This window comes from Corythoichthys intestinalis, chromosome 8 (assembly GCF_030265065.1).
Source record: "Corythoichthys intestinalis isolate RoL2023-P3 chromosome 8, ASM3026506v1, whole genome shotgun sequence".
In the NCBI taxonomy this organism is placed as follows: domain Eukaryota; kingdom Metazoa; phylum Chordata; class Actinopteri; order Syngnathiformes; family Syngnathidae; genus Corythoichthys; species Corythoichthys intestinalis.
This window is the reverse complement of record NC_080402.1, coordinates 4086773-4108830: the sequence shown is the minus strand read 5'-3', so window position 1 is coordinate 4108830 and position 22058 is coordinate 4086773. Positions and strand designations below refer to the sequence as shown.

General features: G+C 41.2%; 1 long non-coding RNA gene across 1 annotated transcript; it reads right to left on the bottom strand.

Annotated features, from left to right (window-relative positions):
- Window positions 1-1387: 1387 nt before the first annotated feature.
- LOC130920675 (uncharacterized) lies at window positions 1388-9291 on the bottom strand. Its single transcript, XR_009064198.1, has 4 exons — window positions 8607-9291; window positions 8233-8446; window positions 3602-7005; window positions 1388-3210 (listed from the first exon to the last, which is right to left on the bottom strand). It is a non-coding gene; the product is annotated as an uncharacterized LOC130920675 (long non-coding RNA).
- Window positions 9292-22058: the final 12767 nt, after the last annotated feature.

The following is a 22058-nucleotide window of genomic DNA, read 5'->3' as shown; positions in this document are numbered from 1 at the left end:
GAAAGGTTGCAAGGTTCAAGGGGGCCGAATACTTTTGCATGGCACTGCATGTTTGTTTTGTTCGCTGCTGTTGTTGCAGTTGCGACTCACTATTTTTTATGATGCAGCGTGTTTGATTGTTGTTGGTTGAAGTTTAATTTTGCTGCTTGTTTATTGTTTGGACCCTTTTTAATGTTCAAGTAAGTAAAACCCCTTTTCTTTGCTTGATAATTGTTGCTATTTGCAGTAAGTAGAGTGCAATATTTAGTTCACCAAGTCATTTATCAAAATATATGCTAAATTTGTCGTAAATATTTAAAAGAAAAGCTAAAGTTAAAAGAGCCCTGTGAGAGCCAAAAAGAGCCGGGTCTTTTCACTGAGCCGATCCAATTGAACCGGATCACCGAAAAGAGCCGAAAATCCCATCACTAGTATTTTTCAAAAAGCATGTTTCTTAAATGTCAATTGAAATATTAGGGCATTTCAATGAATAATTTTGCAAATCTTGCATATTGCTCCTTTAGAAATCTATTTGTGGTACAATTGCCTGGTTTTTGTGCATGTTATGTGTCATTTTTGGCTATGTTGCATAAATGTTTCTGAAGAGCTGGGATGTTTTTTTTTTTTTTTTTAAATTATTATTATTATTATCACCAGCATGCTGCAGGGAAAGGGTATGCAGAAAAGAGCTCTGTCTCTTTATTACTCCCCTTGCCCCTCCCCCCTTTCCCAGCCAGCCCTCCAATAGGCGCGCCTTCAGGTGCTGACCTTATCCGGCGGAGGTCAAAGCCAGGTCAGGGATCTGTCGCTAGGCGACGGTCTGATAAGCGACGAGGCGGGCCCGTTGTGCTAATCTGGTTGGTTTGCGGGCAGGAACACGAGGGGGCAATTGAAATATTCAAAGCGGGCACGCTGAGCTCCTGCCAGCGCAGCTTGGCAAAGGCCTTTGTTTGACACCCGTGCCAACTGTCACGCAGTAACATGAACCCCTCTGCGTGGCTGCCTGGCTGGTTGTTGTCAAGTCGCCGCAGGACAAAGAATCGCCAGGAACGGTTGATACTTAAAAAAAAAAATAAATAAAATTTTGAACTCACTGGCTGCCTTTGACGGCAATAGACGTCCAATCCATTTTGACTGGGAGGGGGCGAAAATGGATTGGACATTTATCACCGACAATTTAAGCTTATGAGTAAATTAATTTGAACTCTCAGTCAATATGGATTGGACGTCAGTTGCCTTTAACATGATACCCTGGGCGCCCCCTCAAAAAAACAATCACAAAATAAAACCCAACAGTTCACCCACTTAGCACAACACAACTACCAAACCACAGTATTTGCTAAGAATGTTGCATTGATTAACACTATCAAATAGGGCTGTCAAAATTATCGCGATAACGGGCGGTAATAAATTTTTCGAATTAATCACGTTAAATATTTCACGCAATTAATGCACATGCCTCGCTCAAACAGAATAAAATGACAGCACAGTGCAATGCCAACTTGTTACTTGTGTTAAAGGGGAACTGAAGAGCTTTTCAGATTTCGCGCTTAAGTGTTTTACTCAGTTGAATTGTTTTAAATGCGTCATTCGCTCTCTCAGAAAGTCACATAAAAAAAAAAAAAAATAATAATTGACCGCGTAGTTTTTGAGTTATGGCCATAGCAACACCATAGCAACGAGGGACGCGCCGTCCTGCCGACCCCTACCTCGTGACGTAACTTCCAGGAAGCCTCGCTACCACTCTGAACACGGAAATATAGCACCACGCTATCCTCGCCATATATTGCAAACATTTTCTGGGTTTTACTCGCGGGATTCGTCATGCCATCTCGATGTGTAGCGATATGAATTACTCACAGGAAGACTCGAGACTCTCGGAGTGGTCCAAAAAAAAACTTCTGCAAAGGTTTGGACCGTTTTTGTTAGCATGCATACAGGTCCCCAATCGGCTCATTGTTTTCATCATTTCAGCCACGACAGCTTTGAAAACCTACAACAATGCAACTTTGGTTTTCCAAAGACGTAAGTAGAACATTAATGGCTTTTTTTTTTTATAAACGAGGGGGACTCCTACAGCCAGTTTGTTGAAGTGCGACATTTTTTTTTTTTTTTTTTTTGCTGTTGGCCTGTCATAAGTAGATAGGTTGGCTGACATGTCGTCTACTCATGTGATTTTATTACTATATCAATAGGTGTTATGTAAATTCAAATGTCCCCAGCACCAAATAGGTCCTTGGCTCGTTGTTTTTTATATTTCAACATCAAGGTCTGCCTATTTGAAGAGGGAACAATAGCATCAAATAGAAATAGATGCTGCTATGACTGGGGCATTATTATTTGATCACCAAGAAATTATTATTAAATTAAAATTGGGATTCATCCAATATTTTCATGCTGCTGTGATTTTTTTTTTTCCTCCAGGAAGCCAAACATAAAAAATTAAGTGGCGGAAACCCTCAACACGATGAAAAAAGCGTTGCAAGTCAGTTGCCACCCAGTTTCCCAAAATCAAGAGAGAGTGGGTCGAGTCATATGATGACCGAAGTGATGCGGTGTCCAGCGATGACGACTGAAGAGATCCTATGAGGCCTGCCAGATGCTGAATTTCTTCCGTCTGCGACATCAGATGACGATGATTTAGGAGAAATAAATGTAGCAAATTTTGATGATATGAAATCATAAACTAGTCATATATACAGTACACATTTTTTAAAAGAAAAATCAAATTACCTTCATATTTTAATGATAATGCATTATCTTTGTATAGAGAACACTTCATGCTACAGAAAAGAGTAAATACATATTTCCCACTGCCATTATCATTTTTCAATGTTGCGCTAGTCCGTTGCTATCCTAACTTTGTGTTGCTTACTAAAATTATGCTCTTTGATGTGTGCCGTTGTGTGCTTGGTATAACATGTTGTGTCACAATCTGACAACGAAAGCTAATGCTGATTCAACATAAACCTGGTATCATTTATTATTGCGGCCTATTGAATTTTTTTTCAGAATGTAATATAATTACAATATATTATATACCAATAGAATACATTAAACAGTCAACAAAATGTGTCAATGTTGTTAACAACTTATGGTTTTATTTTTTAAATGAAATTCATGCCCCTGTCAGTGCTTCAGCCTCCGCAAGTTTGGCTCTCACGTCTGGGATCTCCTGATGACACAGGCATACTCTTGGAAGGGTAATTACTTGACGGTTTACAGCAACACCTGGAAAATAAAATGGTTTTGTCATTTATTTTGAAATATCAATAACATATCATTCATTTAGCCACATTTGGGCTAGCTTTATCATATTTAGATCGGTAGGAGCTGTCCCATTACCTAAAATCCAGTTTTAGCTATGTGTAGAGCATTCATTTAGCCACATTTGGGCTAGCTTTATCATATTTAGATCGGTAGGAGCTGTCCCATTACCTAATATCCAGTTTTAGCTATGTGTAGAGCATTCATTTAGCCACATTTGGGCTAGCTTTATCATATTTAGATCGGTAGGAGCTGTCCCATTACCTAATATCCAGTTTTAGCTATGTGTAGAGCATGGAAAAATATACAACCATGTAATCGCATTCTAATAAAAAAATCACGATGCTGGATTTACCACTCACTCTCCCGTTCGTGAAGTGTCGAGCTGTCAATTGGCGTCATGACGCCATCTGCTGTGTCAAGTAAATCGCCGTCATCTGACGCCTCAGGTTCAAACATGCAGGGATTAATTGTAGTTCATCTTTCCTGGGAGCCTTTGCCATCGGTAGCGTCACGAAAGAGCGATCCTGAATGGTTACCTTTGGTGGAAATATCACTGACATCGTTGTTGCTGCTATGTTAGCTGTGAGTAGTCTTCTGTTGCCTACGTCACACTTCCGGGTTTGCGAAGGGACCATTAACGGAGTGCAAAAAAACTAAAAAAACGCAAATTATCCTTACAATTACGTGTTGATACAGTCATGGTTGTTTTGACGAACTTGTCCCAAGTTTATATTCATAAAATTACACCAAAATCCGGAAAGGTCTTCAGTTCCCCTTTAAACGGAGTTTTGATGCCCTCTACTGGCACATGGGTGCGACTGATTTTATGGGCTTAAGCACCCATGAGCATTGTGTAATTATTGACATCAACAATGACGGGCTACTAGTTTATTTTTTGATTGAAAATTTTACTAATTTTATTAAAACGAAAAAATTAAGAGGGGTTTTAATATAAGCAGCTAGCAGGGGGCCCCCAGAGGGCCAACAGATTTAGCACACACAGCTTTACTGTACTGTCACAGCGACAAGTGTAGGGAGTGTTTCAATACCATGGAATCATTTGGCAGATTATCTAACGATTCTGTTATCAATCCCAATCAGCACTAACCATGTCACGTAGATTATACATGTTTAAGAAAGTGCAATCAGATATGAATACCACATGATTGTTTAAAGAGTGACTCACCAACTATTCTCTGGAAAGTCCTTGGCGAGTTTTTCTACATTGATTTTCACAGGCCACCTCATTATTCATGTGACTACTTAAAGAAATAGGGATTTCCCCCAAAAAGTCTATGGATGGGTCTATCGTATTCCTCGTCGAATACTCTATAAGAAAAATATAACATATATTATCTAAAATAATCCGAAACGATTTTATTCGCAATTTTAATATTCCTTTTAGCAAGGTTCTTTGGGTATGCGTACGTTCCCATAGCAAACAGTCCTGTTATTGTCCTACGTCACAAGCGCTGCCTATTCTGTTAGTTAAAATGTGTGCGTCCATGAACCAATGTAAGTACATCCATATGAGTTAGTGTAAAGTGCTCAGTTACTTTTTAGAAGAAGTAGTGAGTAATGTAACTAATTACTTTTTTTAAGTAACGTGCCCAACACTGGTTGTAACTAGCTTGTTAGCGTTTGCTAACAGCATTGCAGCATGCTCCAACTGTCCCCCTTACCTGCACACGCTCGAAGGGCCCAATGTTGCTTGTTGCCTGGGGCCCCCGTAGACCCTTGCTACGCCTCTGCTTTTAGAAGTATATTTTCTTCAAAAAGTTGCTCAAGTAAATGTCACAAGAGTACATGTAACGCGTCACTTCTGATGAATCTTCGAGATATACAACTTCTCTATTTTTTTTCTATCAACCTTTGTTATTTTTTTCTCTCTTAACACCAAGCTAGAACGCAAGCCAGGCGCAGCTCTTTTCTCTCTCATCCATCTTTGTGACTGTGACTCAACAGCCGGCATACAGTAGAGCAATCTTCCTTCACCAGCCTCTCTTGAATATTCATGCCCATCAAAAGACGCTAGCACTCATCCATCTTCCATTCATCGCTCTGATTAACTACCGTCATCAAGAAATATTCAGAAAACAAAGTCTCCGTTTCATGACGAAACGATGTGCTTAGCTAACGAGCTAACGCCAAACCAGTTTTAATTCATCTGAACGTCTTAATAATTCTGCGACACGTTAGCTAAAAAACAGCAATTTTCCCCGGCGGCTCTTCATGAATATTCATAGCTATCAAAGAACGTCCGTCTTCCACCCGTTCAGGGGAATATATGAAAGTAATACAACATCTTAAAACGGTGGAAGAGGAGTGGAGGGTGTGTTTTACACTAATTCCCTCATCCCTTTTCGCAGGAGTGCCGCGTTACAAGAGAATTCCTAAGGCTAGCCAATGGCCCGATAAATCTGCCCGAGTGCCGCTCTCTCTCAATTTGTCTCTGCGGAATGTCAGCTGGCCGCCATCCAGACAACGTACAGGCTCTTTTTCACAATGCGCCAGCCCGGCGGAAGCCATTCCCGTAGAGTACATATATATATATAGATCAAGACTTTAGGATGGTCACTCCAAAAAAACATTAACTTTGCTATCCGTGTGCCACTTTGGAAGCAGTTTGGCGGTACGCTTTGGGTCATTGTCAATTTTGAAGAGCCATTTGTGCTCAGGTTGTAACTTCATAGCAAGTACTGTTGTCATGATACTAAACCTACTAACTCAGCCTAATACTCGGTAGCACAATTTTAGACAAAATAACTGCGAACAACCGCTTCCGGTATCCATCAATGAGATTTTTACAATGCTCTGCTGAAATTTTAGACAATTCTTCTTTGGCCAACTGCTTCAGGTCTCTGAGATTTGAAGGGTGCCTTCTTCAAACTGCCATTTTCAGATCTCCCCACAGGTGTTCCATGGGATTCAGGTCTGGACTCATTGCTGGCCACTTTAGTTGTCTCCACTGCTTTCTCTCAAACCATTTTCTAGTGCTTTTTGAAGTGTGTTTTGGGTCGTTATCCTGCTGGAAGACCCATGACCTCTGCGGGAGACCCAGCTTTCTCACACTAGGCCCTACATTATGCTGTGAAATTGTTGGTAGTCTTCAGACTTCATAATGCCATGCACACGGTCAAGAAGTCCAGTGCCAGAGGCAGCAGAGCAACCCCAAAACATCAGGGAACTTCCGCCATGTTTGACTCTGGGGACCGTGGTCTTTTCTTTGAAGGCCTCGTTTTTTTCTTCTATACTCTATGTTGATGCCTTTTCCCAAAAAGCTCTACTTTGGTGTCATCAGACCAGAGAACATTCTTCCAAAACATTTTTGGCTTTCTCTGGTAAGTTTTGGCAAATCAAGCCTGTCTTTTTATGTCTCTGGGTCAAAAGCGGGGTCTTCCTGGGTAGCCTACCGGAGAGTCCCTTTTCATTCAGATGCTGACGGATAGTACAGGTTGACACTGTTGTACCCTCGGACTGCGGGACAGCTTGAACTGGTTTGGATTTTAGTCAAGTTTCTTTATTCACCATCCGCACAATCTTTCGTTGAAATCTCTTGTAAATTTTTCTTTTCTGTCCACATCTAGGAAGGTTAGCCACAGTGCCGGGGGCTTTACACTTATTGATGACACTGCGCACGGTAGAAACAGGAACATTCAGGTCTTTGGAGAAGGACATGTAGCCTTGAGACTGCCCATGCTTCCTCAAAATTTTTCTTCTCAAATCCTCAGAGAGTTTTTCTTTACTCCATGCTCACTGTGGTACACACAAGGACACAGGACAGAGGTTGAGTCAACTTTAATCCATTTTAACTGGCTGCAAGTGTGATTTAGTTTTTCCCACTACCTGTTTTGTACCACAGGTAAGTAACAGGTGCTGTTAATTACAGAAATTAGAGCTGCATCACATGATTTTTCAAAGGGTGCCAATACTTTTGTCTCACCCATTTATGGAGTTTTGTGTAAAATAACAATGATGATTTTTTTTCCCCGTTCTGTTTTTTTTAAATTTTTTTTATTGCAAGCAATAATTGCAATCATTTTCTAGGAGAAATTGAGCATTTTCTGACAGAATCGCAGAGGTGCCAATACTTTTGGCCAGCAGTGTATCTGTACTTTTTCCTCCACTACTTTTCAAATTGTCACCTCCATTACATGTTACTCTTGTTTGTTTTCTTTTTTTCTAATTGTGAATTGATAGTTTCGTTTTCATGCTTCCTGCGCAATCGATAAGCCCAGTGCAACTATACCGTAACTGAGCACTAAAAAATTATTGGCACCCTTGAAATTTTCCAGAAAATACAGCATTTCTCACAGAAATGAATTTAATTACAAACATTTTCAGTATGAATGTGTTTGTATCTTGGATGAGCATTGGAAAAACACGAAAAAAAGCTATAGACGTCATAATTTATTGACGCGGCGATTCATAGGGGGCCTATCTACGTCAAAGCTGTCCGAGTGGAAACACAGACAAAGAGCTTTTTCTGTGGAAAATGCTTGTATATAAATGCTTAAATCTCTGAATTCCTTACAGATATGGATGTAAAACAGTAATAGCAAAAAAAAACGTGCAGGTCGAATTTATTTCGCGTAAATATTGCGAACTATAAGGATAGACAGTACGGAAATTAGCGGCCCCCATATGTAAACAAAGAGCTTTTTCCGTTGAAAAATTTGTGATAAATCCTTAAATCACAGATTTCCTTACAGATATTGACGTAAAACAGTCTCGATTCTTGGTTAAAAGCAGAAAAAAAGTGCAGGTAGCATTTATTTTACGTAAATATTGCGAAATATGAGCCTGGTCAGTAAGGAAATTAGGGGCCGCCAAATGTCAACAAAGAGCTTTTTCCGTTGAAAATTCTTGTGAATAATGCTTAAATGCTAAACAGCTTCACCTCGGCGGACCGGTGCAGTGTCCACATTACTGCAGAAGCTGCACCGATCCGCCTGTCGATCTCCCACTCCCTCCTACCCTCACTCGTGAACAAGACCCCAAGATACAAGATACTCCTCCACTTGGGGCAGGATCTCATCCCCAACCCGGAGAGGGCACGCCACCCTTTTCCGACTGAGGACCACGGTCTCGTATTTGGAGGTGCTGATCTTCATCCCCACCGCGTCACACTCGGCTACGAACCACTCCAGTGAGAGTTGGAGGTCACGGCTTTATGAAGCCAACAGCACCACATCATCTGCAAAAAGCAAAGATTCCATTGCAGAGGTCACCAAACCAGATCCCCTCAACGCTTTGGCTGCCCCTAGACATTCTGTCCATAAAAATTATGAACGGAATCTGTGACAAAGGGCAGCCTTGGCAGAGTCCAACCCTCACTACGAACAAATTCGACTCACTGCCGGCAATGCGGACCCAACTCTGACACGGGTCGTACAGGGACCGAACAACCCTTACCAAGGGGCTCGGTGCCCCGTACTTCCGGAGCACCCCCCACAGGACTCCTCCAGGCACATGGTCGAATGCCTTCTCCAGGTCCACAAAACACATGCAGACTGGTTAGGCGAACTCCCATGCACTCTTGAGGACCGTGCCGAGGGTGTAGAGCTGGTCCACTGTTCCACGGCAGGGACGAAAACCACACTGCACCTCCTGAGTCCGAGTTTCGACTTCCTGACGGACCCTCCTCTCCAGCACCCCTAAATAGATGGATCACTGTATTATTGTCCAAAAGACTAAGACGAAAATTAAAAGAGCTGCCAAAAACAACACTGAGTCAGTCCACATTATTTACTTTTGTGGACCACCCAAAACGATGTGCATGTGCCATATGCAGCCCCCGGGCCTTGAGTTTGACCACTGTAATACAAATTCCAACTCGTGTAACTTGCTTTGAGTTGATTTTTCAACTTCAATCCAAAGCACTGATATTCACGTGACTCTCTCTCAGTCTTATATAAAGCCTCTTCATCTGGTAGTCCCTGGAAGGCCTGCGTCCAGTTACAGAGCGGGTCCACGCTGACAGAATGTACCAGGGAAAAAAAAAAGGAGGAAGCCGCGATACGCCGCACAGATGCCGTGCCAGAATCGTCTTGGAGCGCGGCGTGAAACACAAAATGGTCGTGTTTGGTGTCGCTCCCACATAGCTGGGTCCAGGTGGCGGAATGGCAGAGTGGGAGAACAGACCATGTTTGTGTGAAGATGCAACAACTCTCTCTCTCTCGCGCATATCCCCGCCTTCCCTCCTCCCCCTTCTTCTTCCGATCTGTGGTCAAACCGTCTTTGTTCTGAATTGAAAGGTCGGAACCCAGTAGGCAACTAGTTGTCATCCGACCCAAAATCATGCTCATGGAGTAGTGAGTCTCCACTCCTAATGGATGTTATGTAACGGGTAGAAATCCCAACTTTTTTGATGACAAAAGCGTCACATGGGACATTTAACATTTTAAAATTTGGTTTGGTAAAATATGGTTGCAAAGGCCCATACCGTTTGACCAATCGGCACCGATCCAATATCGAAACGATCGGAATTTTCGCGCGACGCAGGGACTTTTTCGATGGGCGCAAATAAATTTCGGTTCGCCAGAAATGCTGATTTTTCCCCAAAAATTAAAAATTCAAAACTATAACTTTTGACCAAATCACATCATTTGGACATAGAAAATTCCGGTGGTGACGGTGAGGGGCATAAAAAATGTATACAGAATTAGGAAAAAATGTACGGTTCCCCCAACATTTGCCAAAAACTGTCCCATTCATTTCTAATGGGATCCCATTGACAGCCCTTTGAGTCCAAATTTGCCATTTACTTTGCATTGACACCAATGTACACAGATACCAATGAGGACAATGCACGTCAATGCCATTGGCAGCCATGTATGTCGATTGTATTGATGCCAATGTAATCGGATTCCATTGAGGCATATGTAAGTCGATGCCATTGACGGCTATATGCGTCCAAATTTTCCATTCATTGTCAATGGTAAAAACCTGTGTCCCATGTATGTTGATTCTATTGATGCCAATGTACTTGGTTTCCGCTGACGCTTATGTAAGTCAATGCCATTGACAGCCATGTATGTCCAAATTTCCCATTCATTTCCAATAGCATTTACATTGCATTGATGCCCATGTACACAGATGCCATTGACGGCCATGTATGCCAATTCCATTGATGCCAATATACTTGAATTCCATTGAGGCATATGTAAGTCGATGCCATTGAGGGACATGTCGGTCCAAATATCTAATTAATTTCCAATGGCATTTACATTGCATTGACGCCCATGTTCACAGATGCCAATGAGGACTATGCACCTCCATGCCATTGACTGCATTTACATTGCATTGAGGCCAATTTAGCCAGATGCTACTGACGGCCATGTATAGCATGTCGATTCTATTGATGCCAATGTATTTGGATTACATTGACGCATGTGTAAGTCGATGTCATTGACAGCTATGTACGTTTTCAATGGCAAAAAAATGTGTGTCCTCAAAACAACAGGAAGTGTATCTATGTATGTGTATATAAATATATATTAATACAGGGTGTCCCTTTTGCAGCTGATAACATGACATGTTCACACTTGAACTGCATTTACTTACTTTGAGAATGATTTTGTTTTTCTTCCAAGTTTAGTCTGGCTGCCATTAATGATTCATTGGCTTTAATCTATAAAGAAATAGACAATTTGGTTTTCAACTGGTTAAGAATGTATACTTTTTTGGGGAGACATATACATTGACAGGTGGCACGGTGGCTGAGTGGTTAGCACGTCCGCCTCACAGTTCTGAGATCAAGGGTTCAATCCCAGGCTTCGGCCTTCCTGTGTGGAGTTTGCATGTTCTCCCCGTGCCTGCGTGGGTTTCCTCCGGGAACTCCGGTTTCCTCCCACATCCCAAAAACATGCATGGTAGGTTGATTGAGCACTCTAAATTGTCCGTAGGTATGAGTGTGTGCCTGAATGGTTGTATGTCTCCTTGTGCCCTGCGATTAGCTGGCAACCAGTTCAGGGTGTCTCCTGCCTACTGCCCATAGTTAGCTGAGATAGGCTCCAGCACCTCCGCGACCCTCGTGAGGAAAAAGCGGCATGGAAAATGAGTGAATGAATATACATTGACTCGCGCTAGCTTAGCCACTCCAGAGCCCTGAACCTAACAAATAGCCGACACACTGCATGGAAATTGTTGAAATCAACTCCACCGACTAATTAAACCCTTAAAGTTTGTTATTGTTTCAACTTGTTTTTTAAATGTATTTATTTATTTTTAACACACAAAAAAAGAATCTGCCAAAACTTTTTTTCCCTCCCCAACACCAGGGGGTGCTGCAGCACCCTTAGCATCACACTTTCCGCAACACTGGGCCAAATTGACCCAACTCCTGCCATAGATCGCTGGACAAATTCAGCCAAGCGTGCTCGGTGACTTGAATAAAAGAAATGGGACAACAATTTGTTTTTTTGTCTTTATAAACTAATATAGTGCGTGTATGTGTACATTATTTGGCGTTTATAATAAAAGTGCACTATTAGCTATCAAAAAAAAAAAAAAAAAAAAAAAAGGAGCTCATAATTTATTTTTTTGTGCGTCTAATTTTTTAAATTTGCGAGCACCTGTGCTCCTAATGAAAAACCTGAGCGTACAGGCCTGTTTGGATAAATTTCAAGTCAAAAACATTTCTAAACGCAATGATAGAACAAAAAAATAATGAACCGAGGTCATCTTCTTCTACACGTTCCCACCTCCGACCAGCCGGTGATCAATAGAGAAACGTAACGGCCTTCACCTCCAAAGTGTCTGGAGAACGCCGTCGTCTTCATCTCGGCCGGCAGACGCCGCATGGCCCATTAATTACTTGTATTAGCATCCATTTTGGGAAATAACGTTTGCATCCCCGTCATCTGTCAGCGTCTAGAGGTTATCTGCCAACTTGATTAACAGAGAGATTGGCTATGAAACACAAGGTGGGACAGTATGGCAATATGTTATAGTACGCCGGCGCGGCTCATCAGGAAAGAGAGGACGGGTGGCTTTGTTCCAAATGTCACCATGCATATTTATGGCCGCGATGGAGTGGCTTCTTGTATAAGCACCATTCACCATCTATCAAGGAAAAAAAAAAAGCACGACAGCCTCACTCTGACAACTTGGTGGCAGAGTGACAAAGTGGAAAAACGGGCCGGGGGCTAAAGAGGTTTTTTTTTAGTGGCATTTCATTGATGTACAGTTAAAATTACAAGGGAGGATTAGGGCCTAACAAAGAAATAAAGGTACAGTGCCTTCCATAATTATTGGCACCCCTGAAAAAGATGTGTTTTTTAGCTTCTAATATATATTTTTTTAAAAATCCAAATAATATGGGACCTTAATGGAAAAAAAGAGAAAAATCCAACCTTCAATACCAGTGCATTCATTCAGTGGGGAAAAAATCCCACATAAAGAAAAAAATATTTGACATCAAATAATGTGTGTCCCAATTATTAGCACCCCTGGTGTTAATACTTTGTACAACCCCCTTTTGCCAGCAAAACAAGGTCTGAGGACTGAGATGGCCATGGGAGGAGCTTGATTTTGTGTCTGGTGAACCATTTCTGTGTAGATTTGGCCATATGTTTACGGTCATTGTCTTGCTGAAAGACCCAGTGACGACCCATCTTCAGCTTTCGGGCAACAGATTTTGATTTAAAATGTCCTGGTCAGGGGTCGCGTTAACCGAACATTTTCCGTCGTTGACCGGTTTTTTAAAACGGTGACGGAAAAAACTGAAGTCCATCCGTCATTTTGACAGGCTGCAATTCACACCCCAGACCACAGGGTGGCGAGTGAGCATATTAATTAGGTATTGTCTCTCTTGATGCATGACGTCGTTGGCCTTACTCGGAAAAATGTCAAGGCAACTGAGTGTTTGCCTGGCACAGCCAGACTGTTCTCCCTGTATTTTTCAAACACTGAGAGAAAAGTCTGGGACACAGCCTCTCGAGTAGGTACAAAATGAATCGACAAATCAGATTTGTGTATTTGCGTGACGTGTTCTTCACGAGCAACGTCACTCTTGCGCGCCGAAAGTCGTCTCTACAACAACACGGATGGCGAACGGGAGAGCTGAGAATCTGTTCCAATCCGCGGTAAATTTATTTTATTTTATGTATTTTTTTTTTTTTTTTAAACTGTCCTGTTCAGCTGTTTGACACAGAGAATGGAAGTCTAAGTGCCCGGATTCTGAACAGTTTTAATGTTTCACATGGAGAGTCTGACATACTCCCATTGTGATCATTCAAAATACCTTTTTATTATGACAAAGCAGCGAACAGGAAGGGATTATGGGGGGACAGAAGAAAAGAAATACAAGAGAAGAAAGAAAAGAAACACATACACAAACAACAAGAAATACATTGAACATCTAAACTAGTTACTAATATGCTGGTGCTATCGTCAGCGAGATGTATTTCCAGTTTACACCATGTGGGGGCCAATTGGCCAGTGAAAGAGGAGAATGGGGGTGGGGGTGTCTATAAGACTATAAGCTAAGTGATTGAAAGGGGTAGAGTGTACACAAATCAGTTCTGTGATCTAGAACCCAGTAATCGTGTGAATCTCTTATGAGTGTAAGCCCGTTGGCGACCAACCCTACGCCGCCGCATCGCCAATCCCGGCACCGGAACCCCCAACCCGAGCATGCCCTACCACATCCAGCAGCACGCAAGCCCCACCGGGCGCGCGACAGCCACGCAGACAGGCGGAGAAATCGCGCGGGCGCCAACCCAGGGCCACGGCCCCCACCCAGCCAGCCCGGGGAGGGAGGGCGGGCGGGGGGCTGGGGGGGCCATGCGCAGCCCATCCCTCCTCCCGCCGCCCAGCAAAGGAGCCACCGTCCCCCCCCTCCGGGTAAATTTAGTTTTAAATGAGCTAAAACACATCGACACGAGACATTGACAACAGTCTGTCTCGCGCTAGCCATGTTGAATAAACTCCGTTCTCCTCGTATGTTTACTTCCGCGCGCAAGTCCCTCGTCCTGCCCTCATCGCTTTGCTAACGGCACGTCTGCCCGTCGCTGATTGGTGCACTCCGCTGTCTGTTTGCCTCTTGTTAAGCTTGTTCGGACAGAATATTAATTAAAAATGAATGAAAACTAGATACTATTGAATATGTCATTATTATCATTTTAAAAATGTAACTGACGGGTAAAAATAGATTATGACCGGATTTTTATGACACCGTCAGTCAAAATGACAGACAACGAAAAAGTCTAGCGCAACCTCTGGTCCTGGTATTTCAAAGCATTCATGATGCCATGCACCTTAACAAGGTTCCCAGGGCCTTTGGAAGCGAAACAGCCCCACCGCATCACTGACCCACCCCCATACTTCACAGTAGGTATGAGGTGCTTTTCAGCATGCGCATCTTTCGAGGGAAAAGTTTAACCTGCTGTCGCGGCCAACACGTCATCTTTCATTAGTTATGTCTAAATTAGGGCTGTCAAAATTATCGCGTTAACGCGCGGTAATTATTTTTTAAAAATTAATCACGTAAAAATATTTGACGCAATTAACGCACATGTCCCGCTCAGAAAGTATTCTGCCTTTTGGTAAGTTTTACAGCAAGGCTTTTTGTGCTGTCCAACAGCAAACTCTTGTGGTCGCTTTGCGACATGGTTTATTGTTTTCTTTCCAGTTCATTATGGCTGCACGACGTCTTGGGCTGATAATGTTGTGCTTTTATGATCCTTGGACAAGATTTGTCCATACGTATGGTTGTTCTAAAGAATGTACATATTATGTTAGTAAGCGAAATGTTCTATTTTTTGTATGAGACGCTTTTTGTTTATGTTTAGTGAACCTGTATAGTGTGCTAAGCTAACGTTGTCGCTAATGCAATGCTTGTGTACTTTTTTTTGGGGAGTTTTACTACGGTCTAAAGAGGACAATGGTTTGAGGCCATTTTATTAATAAATCAGATGAAAAAGGAAGAAGTCTGATTATTAAGGCGTCGTTCACTAGCTTTGGAAAAAGTAGACGCTTCGGAGTGAGGACAGCATAGACAGATTTAAATGACAGTAGAGTGAAATGCCCACTACAGTCCTTTTGTACCGTATGTTGAATGTATATATCCATCTTGTGTCTTATCTTTCCATTCCAACAATTTATTTTACAGAATACAAATATATAATTTACAGAAAAATATGGCATATTTTATCGATGGTTTGAATTGCGATTAATTACGATTAATTAATTTTTAAGCTGTAATTAACTCGATTAAAAATTTTAATCGTTTTTGTTACTTTGCTATCAAAAGCTCTATTTGTCTTGTTGTTACTGTTTTTTTGTAAAAGGAAAACATGATTCAGATGTTTGGGATGTAACTAAAACAAAAAAATAGCTGTGTTAAAGTCAAAGTTATGTTTGAAATGTACGCGTTCACAAAAAAGCTCAATTTCTCCGTTTTTCTCATCAGAATTTGGAAAAATACTCAAACTAAGCTATTTTGTAATGCTGATTTCTAAAGAATGAAAAAAGATATGAACTGAAAGAAAAGCGTCTAATCTTTTTCAAACTTGAGTCTTGAAAAAGAGGGGTCGTCTTATAATCAGGGCCCTCTTATATTCGGGCCAATACGAAGTTGAATGTAGTGAGTGAGCCAGATTGTTCGGCACTAGAGCAGAAATATTCTATAGAAGCTGCAGCTCTTTCAATCCACACATCCGATTTCATATAAAAACATCCCGGAGCTTTTCCATTATCCGCTCCATATCAAGCTTGACCTCCAAAGAAAACCTGCCCTCGGAGGGTTCACGGGAGTCCAGACCACCACCTCATCTTGCGTCGCCGCCGACCCCCACCTGCGGCCCGGTTATTGCTTTAGGATACAAGGCGCGACCGCTCCGGTTTCCCTTTATAGGACCCCTAACGTCGCATTTCCCACCTACAATGGCGCCGACAATCGACGTAATCTTTCAATTTCACGAGGTGCTCTCGTGAGGGTTAAAGGCTTGGAGATGAAGCGGGGATTTGTCCGGCGATTGATAGCGTGATGCTTTCTGTCCAACGAGTCTTACCCTAGTTGCTAAGTGATACGACACGTTTTTTTTAAAGTGTTCCTCTTACATACATGTAGGCTCGAATAGACCACAGTGGCGCCTCCAGAAATTTTTCATTGGGATGGCCAGATGGGGCCACTTAAAATCTTGGGGTGGCCAAAACTAAAAGCCATAATTTCAGGTTTTCATTATATTATTGCAGTAAAAAGTTCAGGGGAAAACTATCAGAAAGACTTAAGGACATGGCTACTGATATACTTTGGTGTATTGTGTAATATTTGATGTTACTAATGATTTAATGTGCATAGTCCGTAACTGTCCAGTCAACATTTTGAGTTCCACAACAATTCTGTTTTATTGTGTTATATGTATATTAGGCATAAGGTGTACATTTAACTAGGGCTGTCAAACGATTAAAATTTTTAATCGAGTTAATCACAGCTTAAAAATGAATTAATCGTAATTCATCGCAATTCAAACCATCTCTAAAATATGCCATATTTTTCTGTAAATTATTGTTGGAATGGAAAGATAAGACAAGACGGATATATACATTCAACATAAGTACTATATTTGTTTATTATAACAATAAATCCACAAGATGGCATTAACATTATTAACATTCTGTCTGTGAAAGGAATCCACGGATAGAAAGACTTGTAATTCTTAAAGGATAAATGTGATTTTGTGTATTGTGACTAAATATTGCCATTTTGTGTATTTGTTGAGCTTTCAGTAAATGATACTGTAGCAACTTAACTGTTCTGCCCAAATGCATGATGGGAAGTGGTGCAACCATGACTGTGTGTGGTGGCTGCAAATGCTATATCTTCTCTGCGTTGGATACACTACATGGTGTTAAGAAAAATATCAACTCCTGTCATTCTTGCCCACGTCGCTTCCCACAATATTTATAGTTGCTGTGGGAGAGATGACAAAGCTTTTGCCAATTAAAAGCACGGCCCCAATGACTGCTTTTATCTACTCCCCTCACTTGACACTGCCTCTTATCTCTGTATAGAAGTAAAACGGCGCCATTGTAGGCTGTTTGCGGCAATGCATGAATGAGTCGTACTGCGAATGCGTTGTGATAAATGTTTTCACGTGATTAATTTAAAAAAATTAATTACCGCCCGTTAATGCGATAAATTTGACAGCCCTACATTTAACAAAACAAAATAAATGCATTCATTTGGGATGAAATGCATAACTGATGCTACAGCAATCTAACGATATACTGGCAAGCGGGGTGGCCAGTGGGGTGGCCAACCAATTTGCCACGGCCACCCCTGGCCACCCCCTGGTGGCGCCATTGCTCTTGTACTAAAATATGTTGTAAGAAACACATAAAATGTTAAATCAATGGCAATATTTAGTCCATATTTTGAACGTTAGTTGGCGCCATGGTTTGCGGGCTCGCAGTGATGACGTCATTGGGATCTTTCCAAATGTGTAGCGTGTTCAACTATTTTTTATTGCTGCCTAAACTCGGGAAGTAAAATGCCACGATGTGCTGCTTTTGGATGCAATTTCCAGTCAAATGGAAACAAGGGGAGTGGAGTGAGTGGTCAAGGTGGAATTATAATTTTTAGTAGGGTTGTTCCGATCATGTTTTTTTGCTCCCGATCCGATCGTTTTAGTTTGAGTATCTGCCGATCCCGATATTTCCCGATCCGATTGCTTTTTTTTTTGCCCCCGATTCAATTCCAATCATTCCCGATAATTTTTCCCGATCATATACATTTTGGCAACGCATTAAGAAAAAAATGAATAAAACTCGGACGGATATATACTGTACATTCAACATACAGTACATAGGTACTGTATTTGTTTATTATGACATTAAATCCTCAAGATGGCATTTACATTATTAACATTCTTTCAGTGAGAGGGATCCACGGATTGAAAGACTTGTAATTCTTAAAGGATAAATGTGACTTTGTATATTGAGACTAAATATTGCCATCTAATGTATTTGTTGAGCTTTCAGTAAATCATACTGTAGCCATGCCCAAATGCATGATGGGAAGTGCAACCATGACTGTGCTTAGTGCTACCAATTGATATATCTTCTCTGCATTGGGAAATAAAATAGGGTGTTAAGAAAAAGATCAATTACTACCTTGCTTCCACACATTGTTTCCTACGATATTTCTAATTGTAGGGAGAGGGATTGTAAGGCTTTAGCCATTTAAAACAAGGCTCCAAAGGCTGCCAAAATTCACTCTACTCATTTTACGCTGCCTTTTAGCTCTCTATATAGTTAAAACTGCGCCATTACAGATTGAGCGCGACAATGCGTGAGTGGGTCGTGCAGCGCATTTATTAATTGAGTTAAATATTTTAACGTGATACATTTTTTTAAAAATTAATTACCGCCGTTATCGGGATAAATTTGATAACCCTACTTTAAGCCTAAACTAAAGACTCTAGATAAGTGTAACATATTATGACTGTAACGTTAAATACAATTAGAAAACGATTTAATTAAAAAATATTAGGGCTGTCAAACGATTAAAATTTTTAATCGAGTTAATTACAGCTTAAAAATTAATTAATCGTAATTAATCGCAATTAATCGCAATTCAAACCATCTATAAAATATGCCATATTTTTCTGTAAATTATATATACGTATATTCTGTAAAATAAATTGTTGGAATGGAAAGATAAGACACAAGATGGATATATACATTCAACATACAGTACATAAGGACATTTCACTCTACTGTCATTTAAATCTGTCTACTGTATGCTTTCCTCACTCCGAAGCGTCTACTTTTTCCAAAGCTAGACAGCTAGTGAATGCAGCTTAATAATCAGACTTCTTCCTTTTTCATCTGATTTATTAATAAAATAGCCTCAAACCATTGTCCTCTTTAGACCGTCATAAAACTACAAAAAAAAAAAGTACACAAGCATTGCATTAGCAACAACGTTAGCTTAGCACGCTATACAGGTTCACTAAACATAAACAAAAAGCGTCTCATAAAAAAAATAGAACATTTCACTTACTAATATAATATGTACATTCTTTACAACAACCATACTTACGGACAAATTTTGTCCAAGGATCATATAAGCACAACATTACAACGTAGGCGTCAGCCCGGGACGTCGTGCAGCCATATTGAGCTGGCAAGAAAAAAATAAACCATGTCGCAAAGCGACCACAAGACTTCGCTGTTAAAGCACAAAAAGCCTTGCTGTAAAACTTACCAAAAGGCAGAATACTTTCTGAGCGGGACATGTGCGTTAATTGCGTCAAATATTTTAACGTGATTAATTTAAAAAATTAATTACCGCGCGTTAACGCGTTAATTTTGACAGCCCTTAAAAAAAAAATATATATATATTTATATTAAAAAAAGGCATGTCCGATATTTTTTTGCCGATTCCGATACTTTGAAAATGACGTGATCGGACCCGATCCATCTCTAATAATGTATATTCTACTTCAAACAAATTGACATCTACTAATGATAAACTAGGATAAAAAGAACCACATAATTGGATATCATTGTTAATAGGTAATAGTATTATATCATAAAAGGTAAGATTCCCACCCTTAGTACTGAAGCTTTCATATCTCGAGGTACCACTGCATACTCAAATTGGTAGTGATAGCAACTTTTGACTTCTTTCCAAATGCTGTTTTTTCCTCAAAATTAAAGAATAAGGAAAAAAAATGAATATACATTCATGTGTATCCTCTCACCCACTGGTGTTTATAATCAAAGGACTGCGTTTGACCCAAGTCGATCGCTACGCCAGCTAGCAAATTAACCTCTAGCCTCCGCAGCGCTAGCCGTGCCCTGCTAACAAGCAACCTGTCTACATATTCGCTCTCGCGGTGTTGTAACACTGACTCGCACGTCCGTCCTCCTGTATCTTTTCGCCCTTTTTCCTTCCCGTGACATCGTTTTTCATGTAGCGCCCAAGCTGCGCGCCATTCGGGTCACGAACCGCAGCCGACCGCGGCGTTATCAGATGTGACACCGTCTCTTAACCTTCGCCCGACAGGCTGACAGTAAAAAAATGCAAACTTAAAACATCAAGGTGCTTAGAGGAGACATGTTGTGCCATTTTTCATCGTTTCTAACAGTCCCCAGGCATGCTAATAGTTGAGAACTGTTTATTGTAGAGCTAAACAAACCTTGTTGTGGGTCCATTGGATGTTCATTTTTAGGCTGTTTGACGCTTTCTCTGTGGCAGAAACAACCTCTGTGAAGTTGGCTCCCCATCAAATGTAAATTTATAGAAAAATTGTGTAATTTGTTTATGATGGGTTTGTGCTCATTTGTGCTGAAAAAGAATTTCTCAATCGCTCAAAAACGATAGCAGCACGAATAAAAACTTTTACAGCGCAAACCAGCACAAACTACAGTGGGGCAAATAAGTATTTAGTCAACCACCAATTGTGCAAGTTCTCCTACTTGAAAAGATCAGAGAGGCCTGTAATTGCCGACATGGGTAAACCTCAACCATGAGAGACAATGTGGGGGGAAAAAAAACAGAAAGAATTTAGTTCCAAATTAGAGTGGAAAATAAGTATTTGGTCACCTACAAACAAGCAAGATTTCTGGCTGTCAAAGAGGTCTAACTTCTTATAACGAGGCTCCACTCGTTACCTGTATTAATGGCACCTGTTTTAACTCATTATCGGTATAAAAGACACCTGTCCACAACCTCAGTCAGTCACACTCCAAACTCAACTATGGCCAAGACCAAAGAGCTGTCGAAGGACACCAGAGACAAAATTGTAGACCTGCACCAGGCTGGGAAGACTGAATCTGCAATAGGTAAAACGCTAGGTGTAAAGAAATCAACTGTGGGAGCAATTATTAGAAAATGGAAGACATACAAGATCACTGATGATCGCCCTCGATCTGGGGCTCCATGCAAGAGCTCACCCCGTGGCGGCAAAATGATAACAAGAACGGTGAGCAAAAATCCCGGTACCACACGGGGGGACCTAGTGAATGACCTACAGAGAGCTGGGACCACAGTAACAAAGGATACTATCAGGAACACAATGCGCCACCAGGGACTCAAATCCTGCACTGCCAGGCGTGTCCCCCCGCTGAAGAAAGTACATGTCCAGGCCCGGCTGCGGTTCGCTAGAGACCATTTGGATGATCCAGAAGAGGACTGGGAGAATGTGTTATGGTCAGATGAAACCAAAATAGAACTTTTTGGTAGGAACACAGGTTCTCGTGGTTGGAGGAGAATGAATACTGAACTGCATCCGAAAAACACCATACCCACTGTGAAGCATGGAGGTGGAAACATCATGGTTTGGGGCTGTTTTTCTGCAAGGGGACCAGGACGGCTGATCTGTGTAGAGGAAAGAATGAATGGGGCCATGTATCGAGAGATTTTGAGTGAAAATCTCCTTCCATCAGCAAGGGCATTGAAGATGAGACGTGGCTGGGTCTTTCAGCATGACAATGATCCCAAACACACAGCCAGGGCAACAAAGGAGTAGCTTCGTAAGAAGCACTTCAAGGTCCCGGAGAGGCCTAGCCAGTCTCCAGACCTCAACCCCATAGAAAATCTGCGGAGGGAGTTGAAAGTCTGTTTTGACCAAGTCTGAACTATGACAAAAAACATAGTTGAACAATGACTATAATAATATATGCGGTTTACTTTGAATGGGGAGCAATAAATAATATTTTTACATATAATTAATGATTCATTAATTGTTGTTGATAAAATTCGACGCTATTTTTCGTTAACTCTACAGTACCATTATTCCCTAGTTATTGCGTTGTCGCCATTTTTGGCCACGCTCAGATGCCGTAGCTTGCTT